At 35.2% G+C, this 17519-nt stretch overlaps 1 protein-coding gene across 4 annotated transcripts in view; it reads left to right on the plus strand.

Moving 5' to 3' along the window:
- Positions 1 to 17519, plus strand: part of STXBP5L (syntaxin binding protein 5L) — a 374922-nt gene that overhangs the window by 257476 nt on the left and 99927 nt on the right. The gene's annotated exons all lie outside the window — the stretch shown is intronic.

The following is a 17519-nucleotide window of genomic DNA, read 5'->3' on the forward strand; positions in this document are numbered from 1 at the left end:
AATAGACATTTTACCAAAGAGGACATAGAAATGGCCAGTAGATATATAAAGAGATAACACCACTAATCATCAGGGAAATATAAATTAAAACTACAATAAAATATCACTTCACATTTGTCAAAATAGCTATCATTAATATATCAACACACAACACATGTTAGAGAGGATATAGAGAAAAGGGAACCCTTGTACACTGATAGTAGGATAGTAAATTGGCACAACCACTATGGGAAACAGTACAAAGGTTCCTCAAAAAATTAACAATAGAACTGCTATATGACCCAGCAATTCTACTTTTGGTTGTTCATCCAAACAAATCCAAAACACTAATTTGAAAAGATACATGATACCCTATATTTATTGCAGCATTATTTACAATACCCACATATGGAAGCAACCTTAGTGTTCATTGATAGATAAAGAAGATGTGGTATAGATATACAATGACTGACTCAGAAATAAGAATGATATACCATTTGTGACATCAGGGATGAACCTATTAGGTATTATTCTTAATGAAATAGGTCACACTAGAAAGATAAATGCAATACGATTTCAATTATATGTAGAATCTACAAAACAGAAACAAACTCATAGATAAAACAAATTGATGGTTGCCAGATAGGAGTAGGGTTGGTAGGGTGAGTGTAAAAGGTGAAGGGATTAAGTAGAAATTCTTAGTCATGAAAGTAGTATCTTTGATGTAAAGTGTAGTCAATAATATTATAATAACTGTATATGGTTTTAGATGGGTATAGACTTGGAATGATTACTTCATTAGTTATATAAATGTCTGATCACTATATTGTTGTACACCTGAATCTAATATATTTTATGTCAACATTAATGGAAAAATAAAAAATGAAAACTTAAAAAGGAAAGAGATTAAGAGGAGCAAAAAACCATGACAACAAAAACAATTTTAAAAATGTCAATGAGCACATGACTATCTAAAATTACTTTAAATATAGATGGTCTGAATGTTCCACTCAAAATACCTAGGGTGGCTGGAAGAAGAAACAAAAAACAAAGCAACAAAGACCCATCTGTATGCTGCTTAAAAGCAATCACTTTACATTGAAAGACACACACAGACTAAAAGTGAAGATATGGAAAAAGATATTCCATGCAGATATAAACAAAATGTAAGCTATGGTAGCAATACTAAGAAAAAATATTTTTTTAAAAAGAATGCTGACCCTGGCTGGTTTTCTTGGTGGATAGGGCATCAGCCCAGCATGTAGGTATCCTGGGTTTGATCATAAGTCAGAGCACACATGAGAAGCAACTATCTTCTTCTCTTTCTTTCCCTCTCCCCTTCCTTTTCCCTTTTCTTCTCACAGCCAGTGGCTCAACTAGTTTTAGTGCCAGCACTGAGCACTGAGGATAGCTTGGTTGATTCAAGCATTGGCCCAGACAGGGGTTTCTGAGTGGATCCTGGTTGGAAGTGCATGCAGGAGTCTGTCTCACTATCTACCCTCCTCTCACTTAAAAAAAAAAAAAAAGAAAGAAACAAGAAAGAAAAACAGAGAATGTTGAAAGAGACCAAAAAAGACATTACATAAGTATAAATGGGTCTATCCAAGAAGAAGATATATATACATGAATATATATACATAGAATATATATACATAGATATATATACATGAATATATACATATATACTCTTGAAAATATATACATATCCAACATAGGAGCACCCAGGTACATAAAGCAAATGTTAGTAGACAAAAAGCATAAATTAACAATAATACAATAATAGTTGGGTATTTTAATACCACACTTACCTCAATGGATGGATGATCCAGACAGTAAATTAAAGAAGAAATAACAGCCTTAAATGTCACATTAAATCAAACAGACCTAATAAAAATGTATAAAATATTTCACCCCTGCCTGACCAGGCAGTGGCGCAGGGATAGAGCGTCGGACTGGGATGCGGAGGTTTGAGACCCTGAGGTCGCCAGCTTGAGCACAGGCTCATCTGGTTTGAGCAAAAGTTCACCAGCTTGGACCCAGGGTTGATGGCTTGAGCAAGAAGTTACTCAGTCTGGTGAAGGCCCATGGTCAAGGCACATATGAAAAAGCAATCAATGAATAACTAAGGTGTCACAACAAAAAACTGATGATTGATGCTTCTCATCTCTCTCCATTCCTGTCTGTCTGACCCTATCTATCCCTCTCTCTGAAATATATATATATTTCACCCTAAAACTGTAAGGAAACACATTTTTCTTGAATGTACATGGGACATTTTTGAGGATAGAGCACATATTAGGCAATAGTCTCAATAAATTCAGGAAATTTTAATTATGTCAAGCTACCTTTCCAACCACAATGGCATAAAATTGAATATCAACTATAAGAAGAAAACTTGGGGGAAAAACACAAATAGAGGGAGATTAAACAATATGCTACTAAACAACCCATCTATCAAGGAGAAAATCAAAACTACCTTGAGACAAATGAAAATAAAAACACAAGTTCCCAAAATTTGTGGGATGCTGCAAAAGCAGTTGTAAGAGAGATGTTCATAGCTATATAGGCCAACCTCAAGAAACAAACAATTCCAGATAACTATGTAACTTTACACCTAAAATAACTAGAAAAAGAAAAACAAGCAAAACACAAAGTAGAAGAAATGAAATGAAATAAATATCACAGTGGAAATTAACAAAATAGAAATTCAAAAGATCAATGAAACTAAGAAATGGTCTTTAGAAAGGACAAATAAAATTGAAAAGCATCTAGCAAGACTCATTAAGAAAAAAAGGATAGCATCCAAATAAATGAAATCAGAAATGAGAGATTCCAAATAACACCAAAGAAATTCAGAGGATCATTAAAGAATACTATGAACAATTATATGCCTACAAATTAAACAATCTAGAGGAAATTGATAAATTTCTAGCAAATTAGAACCTTCCAAGATTAAACCAAGAAGAAACAGAGAATCTAAATAGAATGATACTATGAATGAAATTGATGTAGTAATGAAAAAAAGAACTACCATCAAACAAAAGCTCTGGACCAGTTTCCTTGGTGAATGCTACCGAAATGTAAAGAAGAATTAATACATATTCTTCTCAAAACATTTGAAAAAAATGAAGTGGAAGGTATATTTTTAAACTCACTTTATGTGGCCACCATTACCCCAATACAAAAACTATACAAAGACACTTGTAAAAATGATAATCACAGGCCAATATCTCTGATGAACATGCATGCAAAAATTATCAACAAGATAGTAGCAAATCAAATTTAACAATGCATTAAAAATAATATACACCATCAAGTAGGATTTACAATAGGAATGCTATAATGGATGATATAATTACTACAAAACAATGTGATACACCACATCAACAAAACTAATACATATTATGTGACATCTCAATAGACACCAAAAGGTATTGGACTGAATTCAAATTCCATTTATGTATAAAACTATCAAAAAATGAGTACTGGAAGAATTTACCTCAAAATAAGACTAGAGATCTAAGATGATGACAAACTAGGTGGAAGTTACATTCACCTCTTTTATGATCTAAACTGGAATTACAACAATAATCAACCTGAATAACCAACAGAACATGAGCTGAAAGAGTCTTATAATAAAATATTTACAGAAGAAGCCACTGTAATGTAGGAGGATACAAAACAAATATCCATTTTTAAATGCCAAGAATGAACTATCAGAGAAACTAAGAAAACAAACCTACTCACAATTGCTTCAAAAAAGAACAAAATACCTAGGAATAAATTTAATCAAGGATATGAAAGACCTGTACTCGAAAAATTAGAAGACACTGAAGAAAGAAATTGAAGAAGATACAAATAAGTGAAAGCATATACCATGTTCATGGATAGGAAGAATTAAAGTCATTAAAGTATCCATACTACTCAAAGCTAGACATACAACACAATTCCTATCAAGATACCAATGGCATATTTCACAAAACTAGAACAAATATTTCAAAAATTTTTATTTGACCATGAAAGACACAGAATAGCACCAGCAATCTTAAGAAAGAAGAAAGAACAAAGTTGGAGGAATCACACTCTCTGATATCCAACTATACTATATAATGCCATAATAAAACAGAATGGTGCTGGCATAAAAACAGACATATAAATCAATGAAACAGAAATAGAGAGCCCAGAAAAAAACCCACACTTTTATAGTCAAATAATATTTGACAAAAGAGGTAAAAACATACAATAGGGTAAAGATAATTTACCCAATAAATGGTGTTGGGGAAATTGGACAAATAATGCAAAAAGAAAAAGAAAAACTATACCACCTTCTTACAAAATACAGAAAAATAAACTCAAAATAAATAAAATCTTCAATGTTAGATTTGAAACCATAAAAATCCTAGAAGAAAACATAGGCAGTAAAACCTCAGATATTCCTCATAGCATTGTTTTTTTCAGATATATCACCTTAGGCCAGGGAAATAAAAGAAAAAATAAACAAATGGGACTATATTAAACTAAAAAGTTTTTGCACAACAAAGGAAACCATCAACAAAATGAACAGACAATCCAGTAGATGGGAAACATATTTACCAATATATCTGATAAAGGCTTAATATCCAAAATTTGTAAAGAACTTATAAAACTCAGCACTAAAAAACAAAAGAAAAGAAAAAAACACTAATCCAATTAAGAAATGGACAAAGGGCTGAAATAGACACTTCTTCAAAAAGGACATATGTATGGCAATTAGACATATGAAAAGATGCTCAATGTTATTCATCAAAAAATGGGCAAATTATAACCACAATGAGATATCACTTCACACATGCTTATCATCAATAAATCAGCAAACAAGTATAAGCAAGGATATGAATAAAAGGGAAACCTTGTGCACTGTTGGTGGGGATGCAGATTGGTGCAGCCACTGTGAAAAGCAGTATGGAGTTACCTCAAAGAATTAAAAGTGGATCTGCCTTATGACCCAGTGATTCCACTTCTGGGAATATATCCAAAGAAACTCAAAACACTAATTTGAATGAATATATTGATATGTGTCCATATGTTTATATACATATATGTATTTGCCAAGATTTGGAAGCAGCCCAAGTGTCCATCAGTAAATGAGTAGATGAAGAAGCTGTGGTACATTTATATAGTGGAATACTACTCGGCCATAAAAATGGAAGAAGTCTTACCATTTGTGACAGCATGGATGTACCTGGAGAGTATTAACTAAGTAAAATAAGTCAGTCAGGGAAAGACAAGTACCATATGATCTCATTTGTATGTAGAATCTAGGCCCTGGCTGGTTTGCTCATTGGTAGAGTGTCAGCCCGGCGTGTGGATGTCCCAGGTTCAGTTCCCAGTCAGAGCACACGGAAGAAGTGACCATCTGCTTCTCCACCCCTGTCCCCTTCTCTCTCTTTCTTTCCCTCCTTCAGCCATGGCTTGATTGGTTCCAACGTATCCCCCCGGCACTGAGAATGACTCCATGAAGCCTTCATCTCAGGTGCTGAGGATAGCTCAGTTGTTAGCATTGGCCCCAGACGGGGGTTGCTGGGGGGATCCCAGTTGGGGCACATTTGGGAGTCTGTCTCTCTATCTCCCTTCCTCTCACTTGGAAAAATAAGGAAAAAAATAAATTTGTGGAATCTATTGAACAAAATAAACTAACAATATATGATAGAAACAGACTCATAGAGAATAGACTAACAGCTGTCAGGGGATGAGGCTTAAGAGCTGAATGAAAAGGGTGAAGGGATTCAGCAAAGAAAACTTATAGACATAGATAGACAACAGTATGGTACTTATAAGAGAGAAAGGGGGTGGGGAGGTAGAAGAGAGTAAAGGGGGAATTAATGGTAATAGAAGGAGACGTGACTTGGGGATTATGTATTATAGAATTGTACACCTGAAACCTGTATAATGTTATTAGTCAATGTCACCCCAATAAATTTAATTAAAAATAATTATATAAACATAAATAAATTTAAGTTTAAAAAGACTGAAATTAGGAATATTACCCCCCCAAAAGATGATGAAGCCCACAGCTAACCTCATACTCATGATGAAAATCTGAAAGCTTTTCCTTCAAGATAAAAGAAAAAGACAGGGTTGCTCACACTCATCACTATTATTTATTATAATATTAGAAGTTGTAGCCACAGCAGTTAGATAAGAAAACCATATAAAAGGCATTCAAATTGGAAAGAAATAAAATTGTCACTATTTGCATATGACTTGATAGTATATATAGAAAACTCTAAAGAATACACCAAAAATTTAATAGAATGGACAAATTAAAGTAGTAGGATACAAAATTAATATACATAAATCCATTGCATTTGTATACACTAATATTAGACAATCAGAAGGAAATTAAGAAAATCTCTTTAGCCTGACCAGTGGTGGCACTGTGGATAGAGTGGCGAGGGACACTGAAGTCCGAGGTTCAAAACCCCAAGGTTGCTGGCTGGAGCATGGAATCATCAACATGATCCCACGGTCACTGGCTTGAGCCCAAAGGTTGCTGGCTTGAAACCTAAGGTCACTGGCTTGAGCCCAAGGTCACTGACTTGAGCAAGTGGTCACTGGCTCAGCTGGAGCCACTCAGTCAAGGTACAAATGAAAAGCAATTAATGAACAACTAGAGAGATGCAACCACAAGATGATGCTTCTCATCTCTGTTTCTGTCTCCAAAAGAAAAAAACAGAAAAGAAAGGAAGGAAGGGAGGGAGGGAGGGAAGGAGGGAGGGAGGGAGGAAGGAAGGAAGGAAGGAAGGAAGGAAGGAAGGAAGGAAGGAAGGAAGGAAGGAAGGAAGGAAGGAAGGAAGGAAGGAAGGAAAGGAACATCTCTTTTACAATTGCACCAAAAAGAATAAAATATCTAGGAATAAATTTAACCAAGGAGGTAGAAGACCTATCCTTGGAAAACTGTTAGCCATTGAAGAAAGAAATGGAAAGTACACTAATAAATGAAAGGATATACCAGGCTTATGGGCTGGAAGGATTAATATCTTTTAAATAGTCATAATACCCAAAGCAACCTACAGATTCAGTGCAATCTCTATCAAAATTTTAATAGTATTCTTCTCAGACCCGGAACAAATAATCCTAAAATTTATATTGGATTATACACATACACACATACAAACACTCAAAACCAACTCTGAATAGTCAAAGCAATACTGAGAGAAATAATAACAGAGATAGAGGTATCACATGTTGTGACTTCAAACTATATTACAAGGTTATAATAATCAAAAAAATAGGAAACTGGCACCAAAACAGATACATAAATCAATGGAACAGAATAGAGAGACCAGAAATAAACCTATGTCTATATGATCAATTAATCTATTACAAAGGAGGCAAAAATATACAATGAAGAAATAGTCCCTTTAATAGGTGGTACTGGGAAAAAATGGACAGACAGATACATGTAAAAAATGAAATTGGACCACTTTCTTATACCATATACAAAAATAAACTCAAAATAGATTAGAGGTTTAAATGTAAGACCTGAAGCCATAAAACTCCTAGAAGAAAACATAGGTAGTAAACCACTTGACATCAGTCTTACTGATATCCTTTTGGATATAACATCTTAAGCAAGAGACACAAGTAAAAATAATCAAATGGGACTTCATCAAACTAAAAAACTTCTGCATAGGAAGGAAACCATAAACAAAATGAAAAGACAATCTACTGAATGGGTGAATATATTCACAAATGATATATCCAATAAAGGGTTGATATCCTAAATATATAAGGAACTCATACAACTCAATATCAAGCAAGTGGATTAAAAAATGAGCAAACTACATGAAGAGATATTTCTCCAAAGAAGATATACAGATGGCTGACAGACACTTGAAAAGATACTCAACATAATTAATCATCAGGTAAATACAAATCAAAACCAGAATGAGATATCACCTCAAACCTGTTAGAATGGCTGTTATCAAAAAGTCAGCAAATAAAAAGTGTTGGCAAGGGTGTGGAAAAAAAGAACTTTTGTGCACTGTTGGTGGAACTGCAAATGGACATAGCCAAATGTAAAACATGAAGATTCCTCATAAAGTGAAAATAGATCCACCATACAACCCAGCAATTCCACTCCTGGGCATTTATCTGAAGAAAATGAAAACAATAATTTGAAAGAAATGTATGCACTCCTATGCTCATTGTGGCATTATTTACGATAGCTAAGATATAGAAGCAACCTAAGTTTCCAGTAATAGATGAAGGATGTGTACAATGGAATATGACTCAGAAACAAAAAAAAGAAATTCTGTCATTTGCAACAACATGTATGGACCTAGAAGATATTGCACTATGTGAAATAATTCAGACAGAGAAAGATAAATATCACATTATTTCATGTATTGTGTAATTTTAAAAAATCAAATCACATGAACAAACAAAATAGAAATAAAGAACAAACTGATGGTTGCCGCAGGGGAGGGTATTAGATGAATGTTTGAAAAAGGCAAAGGGGAATATAGCCAATAACAGTGTGATAATTTAGCATGGTGACAGATGGTTACTAAATTTAGTGTGTTGAGCACATGTTAAGATATGTAAATACTGAATAGCTATGTTGCACACCTAAAACTAATATAATATTGCATGCCAACTATACTTTATTTAAAAAAGAACAGTGTTGGAGGACCAACAATATCTGCTTTCAAGATGTCAAAAATAATAATAACTAGTGTTATTAAGACAGGTTGGTACTGATCCAAGGACAAATAGATCAGTGGAACTCAGAATCTCCAGAAATATACCTGTACTTATATGGAAAACTGACTTTTTACAAAGGTGCAAAGTCAATTAAGTAGAAATAGGTACTTAAACATTTGGATATCCTTGTATAAAAAAATTAACTTTGATTCATACTTTGTACCAAATTTTTTAAAACCTACACTGGATCATGAGACTTAGTATAAAACCTAAAAACATAAATTTAGAAAAAGAGAATAATATTTTTGTGACCTTGCATTAAGTAAGGTTTTTTGAAAATAGTATGCCATTAACATTCTCCATAAAAGAACATATACAGCGGTAGAGCGTCGGCCTAGCGTGCGGAGGACCCGGGTTCGATTCCCGGCCAGGGCACACAGGAGAAGCGCCCATTTGCTTCTCCACCCCTCCGCCGCGCTTTCCTCTCTGTCTCTCTCTTCCCCTCCCGCAGCCAAGGCTCCATTGGAGCAAAGATGGCCCGGGCTCTGGGGATGGCTCTGTGGCCTCTGCCTCAGGCGCTAGAGTGGCTCTGGTCGCAATATGGCGACGCCCAGGATGGGCAGAGCATCGCCCCCTGGTGGGCAGAGCGTCGCCCCTGGTGGGCGTGCCGGGTGGATCCCGGTCGGGCGCATGCGGGAGTCTGTCTGACTGTCTCTCCCTGTTTCCAGCTTCAGAAAAATGGAAAAAAAAAAAAAAGAACATATAGATAAATTATACTTTTTCAAAAGTAAAATTTTCTACTCTTCAAAGACACTTATGAAAATAAAGTTAAGCCACAGGGAAAATATTTTCAACTCATATATCTGATAACGGACTTGTATCTAGAATATATTTTTTAAAATTCTCAACTCAATAGGACAAAAAGAACAAGAAAAATATGGGTAAACAATTTGAATGAGTAGTTCACAAATGAAGATATACTAATAACAAAAGCATATAAAACGATACTCAACCACATTTACCAATAAGGAAATCAAACTAAAACTATAATGATATCATTATACATCCATTAGAGTGACTAAAATTAAAAAGACTGATCATAACTGAATATTGGCAAGAATGTGAAGGAAATAGAACTCTCCCACACTAGCGGAATGTAGAATGATATAACCATTTGGTATATTCTTAAAGATTTAAACATACACTTATAATATGATCTAGTCATTTTACACCTGGTTATTTACCCTAAACAAATGAAAGCATATATCCATACAAAGACATTAATAGCTACCAAAAACTTTAAAATTTGTTAGTAGTCCAAAATGTAAACAATGGAAATCTCCATTAATAGGTAAACAGATAAAAAAAAATTCTGGTATATGCATTTAATGGTTTACTAAGAAATACAAAGGAATGTACTATTGATATATTTTACAAAATAGATGATCTCAAAATAATTACACAGAATAAAATAAACCAGACAAAAAATGGTGCTGATAATATTATTTCCCTTATATAAAATTCTAGGAAATGAGAATAAATGGGTCGCTACAGAAAGTAGATTACCAGTTGCCTGGAGATAAGGAGAGGCACTTATGGGGAGGTCTGGAAGGGAGGATTACAAAAGAACACAAAGAAACTGTTGGGCATGATGGATATGCTTATTAACATGATTGTGGAGATGTTTTTACAGGTGTGTACATATGTATAAATATTATTATGTATGTCAAAATTTATCAAATTATATTCTTTAGAAATATGTCATATAAACTTTTAAGTTATTTTTTAAAGAAACTAATCACATGAAGTATAGGGAGCAATGTATTCCTGACAGAGTGAAGAATAGCTTATAAGAAGATTCTAAGGACTTAACTATCTCCTAAAAACAAAAAGGCCATGGAGGCTGGCATATAGTGATGAAGAGGGAAAATGGATTAAGATTTTTTACTTCTAGATAAGCAGGGATGAAATCATATAGCTACTGAAACAGTTACAAGAAATTCAGTTTTATTTTAAGTGGGGGAATGATATACTTTGATTTATGTCTTAAAATATCATCCATACTATTGAATGAAGAAATATTGTGGGGTGAAAAAATTTTGAAAGAAAGCCAGTATACCAGTTAGGAGACCAGTATTGTACTCCAGGCAAGGAATGAAAGTGGCTTTGACTAGGGTGATAGTAATGTTGTTGTAGAGAAAAGAATAAGTCCAAGAATTATTATTACTTACAGAGCTACTAATTATAATTTTATTTTGGGATATCAGAGTGTGGCATCAAATACTACTTCCAGATTTGGTGTTGAGCTGCTGGTATCATGTTATTATTTACAAAGATGAAGAAACTAGCGTTGTGGTGGGGCATGGTGGTAGGCAATAAAGAATTAAGTTTCAGACATGTTAAATTTTGGCTATGCCTATCATTTAACCAAATAAAAATGTCAAGTGCACAGGTAAAGAAATCTAAATATCAGGGTTGAGATTTGAGTCTAGCATATAGATAGTATATAATGGCATGGAGATAAATAAAATGACCTAGGTAGGGAAGGGGAGAGCAAATAGGGGAAGAAGAGGATTATGGACAAGACATCAGGAACATTTAAATTCCAGAGGATTTGCAAAGAGGACTTGCCAGAGAGAAGAGAAAAAATGAGGACACTGTTGCAAAAGCCAAAATAAAGAAAATTGTTTCAGGAAGTAGTCAGCCACACCAAATACTACAGATAGCATAAGTAAGATAAGCTCATAAAAGTGACCAGTAGGTCTTACCCTGTGAAGGTTATTCATGACCGTTTGGAAAAGTATTGGGATAGAAGCCAAAATTATGTTAGACTGATTAGTGGCAAGTGAAGAAAGAACATAAACTGTAACTCTTTTCAAGATGTTTGGTTATGAAGGGGTGCATAAAATATGTGAGTACCTGCACTGGAATAAAGTGTTAAAAGGAGGATTTTTTTTTTTTCATTTTAGATAAGGAACACATCATAAAGTTGATGTGAATATAGAATAATCCATAGAAAAAGAGAGATTGGTGATAAGTAACAGAGAGGGGTTAAGTAAGGGAACAAAATCCTTGGGAAAGGGAGGATGATTATCAGAGCATATGTACAAAAGATTGATATTTAGTAAGGAGTCTTTATTATAATAAACAGGTACAGAGAAGAAAATGAGAGAGTTAAAGAATGAGAAGGATAAATTAAAAAAATGTATGATTGACATTGGTGAATAAAATTATACAGGTTCCAGGTGCACAGTTCTGTGATACGTCATCTGTATATTGCATTGTGTGTTCACCAAGACTGCCTCTGTCACCATCTAGCCCCCTCTACCCCTTTTTCCTCCTGCAGTCCCTATGCTGTTGTCTATAAATATTTTTTCTGCTTAATCCCTTCACCTTTTCCACCCAGTCCCGCAGCCCCCAACCCCTGACAGCTGTCAATCTGTTCTCTGTATCTAAGAGTCTGCTTATACTTCATTCATTTTGTTCATTTAGATACCACATGTAAGTGAAATCTTATGGTACTTTTCTTTTCTCTGACTGACTTATTGTATTTCACTTAGTATAATTCTTTCCAGGTTTACCATGCTGTTGCAAAAGCTTTTTTATTTTTAATCAGTTTTACGGTGTATATTTTTCTTATTCTAAAACTTTGTGATGAAAAGCAACTACATTGAACTGTAATTAGTAGGTAAAATATAAGTTTCCAGTTATGAATTTAAAAAATTAAATATGAAATAAAAATACGTAGTGAGATAAGCAATATGGCTGAGTTTTCTAGAGTTTGATCAGATAACAGTAATCTCAATGTGAGTCAAACTAATAAAATAGACTAACTTAATTCAGTGATTCTCAACCAGGGATGATGATTTTGTCCCCTACAAGGCATTTTTCGTTGTCACAGTTGGGTGGAGGGGCGCTCTATTGGCATCTAATATGTAGAAGCCACAGATGCTTCTACATGTCCAACATTTTACCACACACAACAAAAAATACAAGGCCAAAATGTCAACCAAATTGAAAAACATTCAGATCACAACATTTTGTATGGTAAGTAATAATTTGGTAACAGGAATCCCTCAAATTGTAGACTATTTATATTTATGGAGACATTTATGTACTAGGTATTAGTCTCCAAAAGAATACTGATATTTTAACATTCACAAGTAGCTACTTCAAATATTCTTTTTATTATATTATCAATTAATATAAATTATAGATATATAACCTTAAACATTTTTAAAAAGTTGATATAATTCACTATACCCAAGGAGATTTTGTCTTCTGATATTTTATTGTTTGTTTACCATAAAATTTATCAATCAAGATTTATTACATATTTTCTAATGATTCACTATACAAGCCTTTCAAGTTTAGCAGTCATTTTGCTTTACTTTATTCATATACCAGACATAACTTTATCCACATAATCTTAGGGAAATGTTATCATTTATTAGGAAAATCACAGTTATTTAGCATGCACTCTAAGCACTTTAGTGGATGCTTACTAGTGTCAGTAATGGATTAACCAATTTAACTGGTTTCTATTCCTTTGGTCCTCATGTCCTCAATCCAGCTTTCACAGTATTTCCAAAATAAAAACTTAAGTGAAAGAGAGGCTTTCTGTTTCCAGATAGGATGCTGAAAGACATGAAAGTTTTTTATCCCCACGAAAATGACAATGATGACAGTAATAACAAAATACCGTGATAATAACAATGATAAAATCAAAATCATACTCTTCTTTGGGGCTACGAAAGAGTGCTTGATTCAAAGAAGTATTGATTAACTGAATTTCAGAGAGAAGAGCCACACATAGATGAGCAGAAAGCTGCAGCTGGGCAAGTGACTGACCTGATAGGTGGGAGAAGGAGTGGGCCTTTTATAGATGGACAGACTGCAAAGAATAGGAAAAACTAGTGAGGTTTAATGACTGTCTGGACTGACCTGTTGAATGGAAATCTGAAATGGGTCTAAACACAAAAATACATTATTCAGTTTGGCAATTCTCCCACCTAATGCCCACCATTCCATGAATTTTTGTAAGAAGGTAACAGTATAAGTGGGAGTGGAAAGCAGAAAGAATTCATGCAGTGCAAAGTGCTTGCACTTTGGAGTTATTATGGAATTTGAAGCAATGTGAATTAAAATATTCGAAGTTGCATTCTAACTCTCTTACTACACAAAAACTAAAAAGATAAAGAATAAGCCCATTGGCAAATGGAGTATGGATGCTTGAGGGTTGGACAGAACAACAAAGAGAGGTTTTTTTATAGTCCAGTTTTAAAATGAAACAATCTAGTTAAAACTGCAGGCCAGCCCCAGCCAGATAGCTAGGTTGGTTGTCCTGAAGCACAGAGGTTGATGGTTCAATCCCTGGTCAAGGCACATACAAGGCCAGATCAATGTTCCTGTCTCCCTCTCTCTTTCCCTGCCTCTATCACTAAAATCAATAAATAAAAACTTAAAAAGAAAGCTGCAGGCCATGCCCTGCTCAATTTACTATCAGATATTTAAAAACATGCAAAGAGCCTGATCAGGCAGTGGCACAGTGGATAAAGTATTGGCCCTATATGCTGAAGACCCAGGTTCAAAACCCAAGGTCACTTTCTTGAACATGAGCTCATCCAGCTTGAGCACAGTATCATAGACATGATCCCATGGTTGCTGGCTTGAGCCCAAAGGTCGCTGGCTTGAAGCCCAAGGTCACTGGCTTGAGACTAAAGTCACTGACTTGAGCAAGGGGTCACTGACTCTGCTGGAGCCCCCTGGTCAAGGCACATATGAGAAAGCAATTGATGAATAAGATGCCACAATGAAGAATTGATGCTTCTCATCTCTCTCCCTTTCTGTCTCTCTGTCCCTGTGTGTGTGTGTGTGTCTCCTCTCAGTAAAAAAATTTTAAAAAATAAAAAATAAAAACACGCAAAGGGACAGAAAATTGGGAGCAGGGAGAGTCAATCTAAGCAGAACAATATATGACACAAATTTAAATTGGCTAACAAGTACTTCTAAATATGTATTATGAGAATTTACAGTAAAAGATGAACTAGAATGAGTGAATCTCCGGAGAGAAACTGAAACTCTAAAAAGGAACCAAATAAAAATTCTAGAAATAAAAAATAAAATAATCTGAAATGAAAGGACACAATAAGGCCCTGGCCAGTTGGCTCAGTGGTAGATCATCGGCCCGGTGTGTGGAGGTATTGGGTTTGATTCCTGGTCAGGGCACACAGGAGAAGCTACCATCTGCTTCTCCACCTCTCCATATCTCTCTATCTCTATCTCTATCTCTTTATCTCTTTCTCTCTCTCTTTTCCCCTTCCACACCCATGGCTCCAATAGTTGGAGCAAAGTTGGCCCTGGGTGCTGAGGATGGTGCCCTGGCCTAGCCTGGAAACAGTTAAAAGCCAAATGGGTGTCAGTAACTTGTGGCTGAATGTTTTTTCTGAATTTGGTTAAAAATAGAAACTCCAAGGTCCAAGAGGTTCAGAAAACCCTAAACTAGAAAAATACAAAGGAACTGTACTTAATATTTCATAGTAAAACTACTAAAATTAACATCAAAGAGAAAACCTTAAAAATAGTAAATATATACCCACACATACACATAGTAACAATAATATGAATAATGAATGATTTCTCATAGAAATAATTGAAGACAGAAGACAACAGAATCACACCTTTTAAGTGCTAGACAAAAATAACTGTAAATTCAAATTTTCATACCTAGCAAAAATATTTTTAAATGAAGGTAAATGAATTTGTCATCAGCAGACTTACACTACAAAAATGGTAAAGGAGGTTTTTAACGCTGATTGAAAATAATACCAGATGGAGATACAGATATACAGTAAGAATGAAGATCACTAAAAATAAATATGTGGATAAATATAAAGATTATTTTATCTTCTCTTAAAATCTTTAAAAGTTAATTTACTCTTTAAATTAAGAACTAACAATGTATTATGGGGTTTATCATATATAGAAGAAAAATAGATGACAACAGTAACAAAGGATGGGAGCAAGGTAAACAGGATTATACTGGTATAGATTTCTTTCATCATAAGAGAAATGATACAATAATAATTAAAGGTTGATTTGATGAATTATAGATGCATATTATAATCCCTAAAACAGCTACTAAAAAAAGACAGAGGTAGCCCTGTCCATGTAGTTCAGGTGGTTAGAGCATCGTCCTGATATGTCAAGGCTGCGTGTTCAGTCCTCAGTCAGAGCACATACAGGATCAACAAGTAACTGCATAGATAAATGGGACAACAAATTGATGTCTCTTTTTTTTTTTTTTTTTTTCTTTCATTTTTCTGAAGCTGGAAACAGGGAGAGACAGTCAGACAGATTCCCGCATGCGCCCGACCGGGATCCACCCGGCACGCCCACCAGGGGCGGTGCTCTGCCCCCCAGGGGGCGATGCTCTGCCCATCCTGGGCGTCGCCATATTGCAACCAGAGCCACTCTAGCGCCTGAGGCAGAGGCCACAGAGCCATGCCCAGCGCCCGGGCCATCTTTGCTCCAATGGAGCCTTGGCTGCGGGAGGGGAAGAGAGAGACAGAGAGGAAAGCGCGGCGGAGGGGTGGAGAAGCAAATGGGCGCTTCTCCTATGTGCCCTGGCCGGGAATCGAACCCGGGTCCTCCGCACGCTAGGCCGACGCTCTACCGCTGAGCCAACCGGCCAGGGCTTTGATGTCTCTTTTTCTCTCTCTCTCCTCCCTTCCTCTCTCTCTCAAAATCAAGCAATAAATAAAAATTTTAAAAAAGAGATATAGTTAAGTAGCCAAAAGAGAAGATAAAATGGAATACTAGAAAATACTTGATTTTCTCAAAAGTTCAAAAAGAGGAATAGTGAAAAAAAGAACAGAAGGAACAAACTGACAACTAGGAAGATGATAGACATAAGCCTTCATCAATTATTACATTAAATGTAAATAGAACAAACAAAAAAAGTGACAGATTGTGAGAGAATAAAAACAAACAAAAAGATGTGACTGTATGCTATTTATAAAAGGTGCACTTTAGCCTTGGCTGCTTGGCTCAGTGGTAGAACCTGGTATATGAGTGTCCCAGGTTTGATTCCCGGTCAGGGCACACAGGAGAAGTGACCATCTGCTTCTCCATTTTTTCCTCTCCTCCCCTTTCTCTGTTTCTCTCTCTTTTCCCCTCCTGCATCTAGGGCTTGATTGATCTGAGCGCATTGCCCTAGGCACTGAGGATGGCTCGTGGAGCCTCTGCCTCAGGTGCTAAAAATAGCTCAGTTGTGATCATGACCTGAGATGAGCAGAGCATCGGCCCCAGATGGGATTTGCCAATCCCAGTCAGGGTGCATGTGGGAGTCTGTCCATTTATCTCCCCTCCTCTCACTTGGAAAAAAAAGAAAGAGATGTACTTTAATCAGAAAAACATACTAATAAATTGAAAGTAACATAAGGGGGAAAAATTTCATCAAAACACTAATGCCAAGAAAACCAGTGCAGCTGTATTATGAAATTAAGTAGATTTTAAGAAAATGGGGTAAAGAAGCAGTTCAAAATTTATAAAAGGCTAGCTTTATCTGTAAGACAAAAAAAAAAAAGTCCTATACTTGTATAGACCTAATAAGAAATGTTGAAAATATATGAAGCAAAAATTGTCAAAACTAAAAAAAGAAATTGACCAATTGACATCTTAGAGAGTCATCATTTCTACTCATAGACAGAAATTAAGAAAAACATAAAAAAATTATGCAACTCTTTTAACCATATTGATCTAACTGACATAAGTAGACATACCATACAAGTAAAAATATAGATTCTCTTCAAGTAGACATGGGAAGTTCACAAATACTGAGTCATAAAAAG

This window comes from Saccopteryx bilineata, chromosome 8, assembly GCF_036850765.1.
Source record: "Saccopteryx bilineata isolate mSacBil1 chromosome 8, mSacBil1_pri_phased_curated, whole genome shotgun sequence".
In the NCBI taxonomy this organism is placed as follows: Eukaryota; Metazoa; Chordata; class Mammalia; order Chiroptera; family Emballonuridae; genus Saccopteryx; species Saccopteryx bilineata.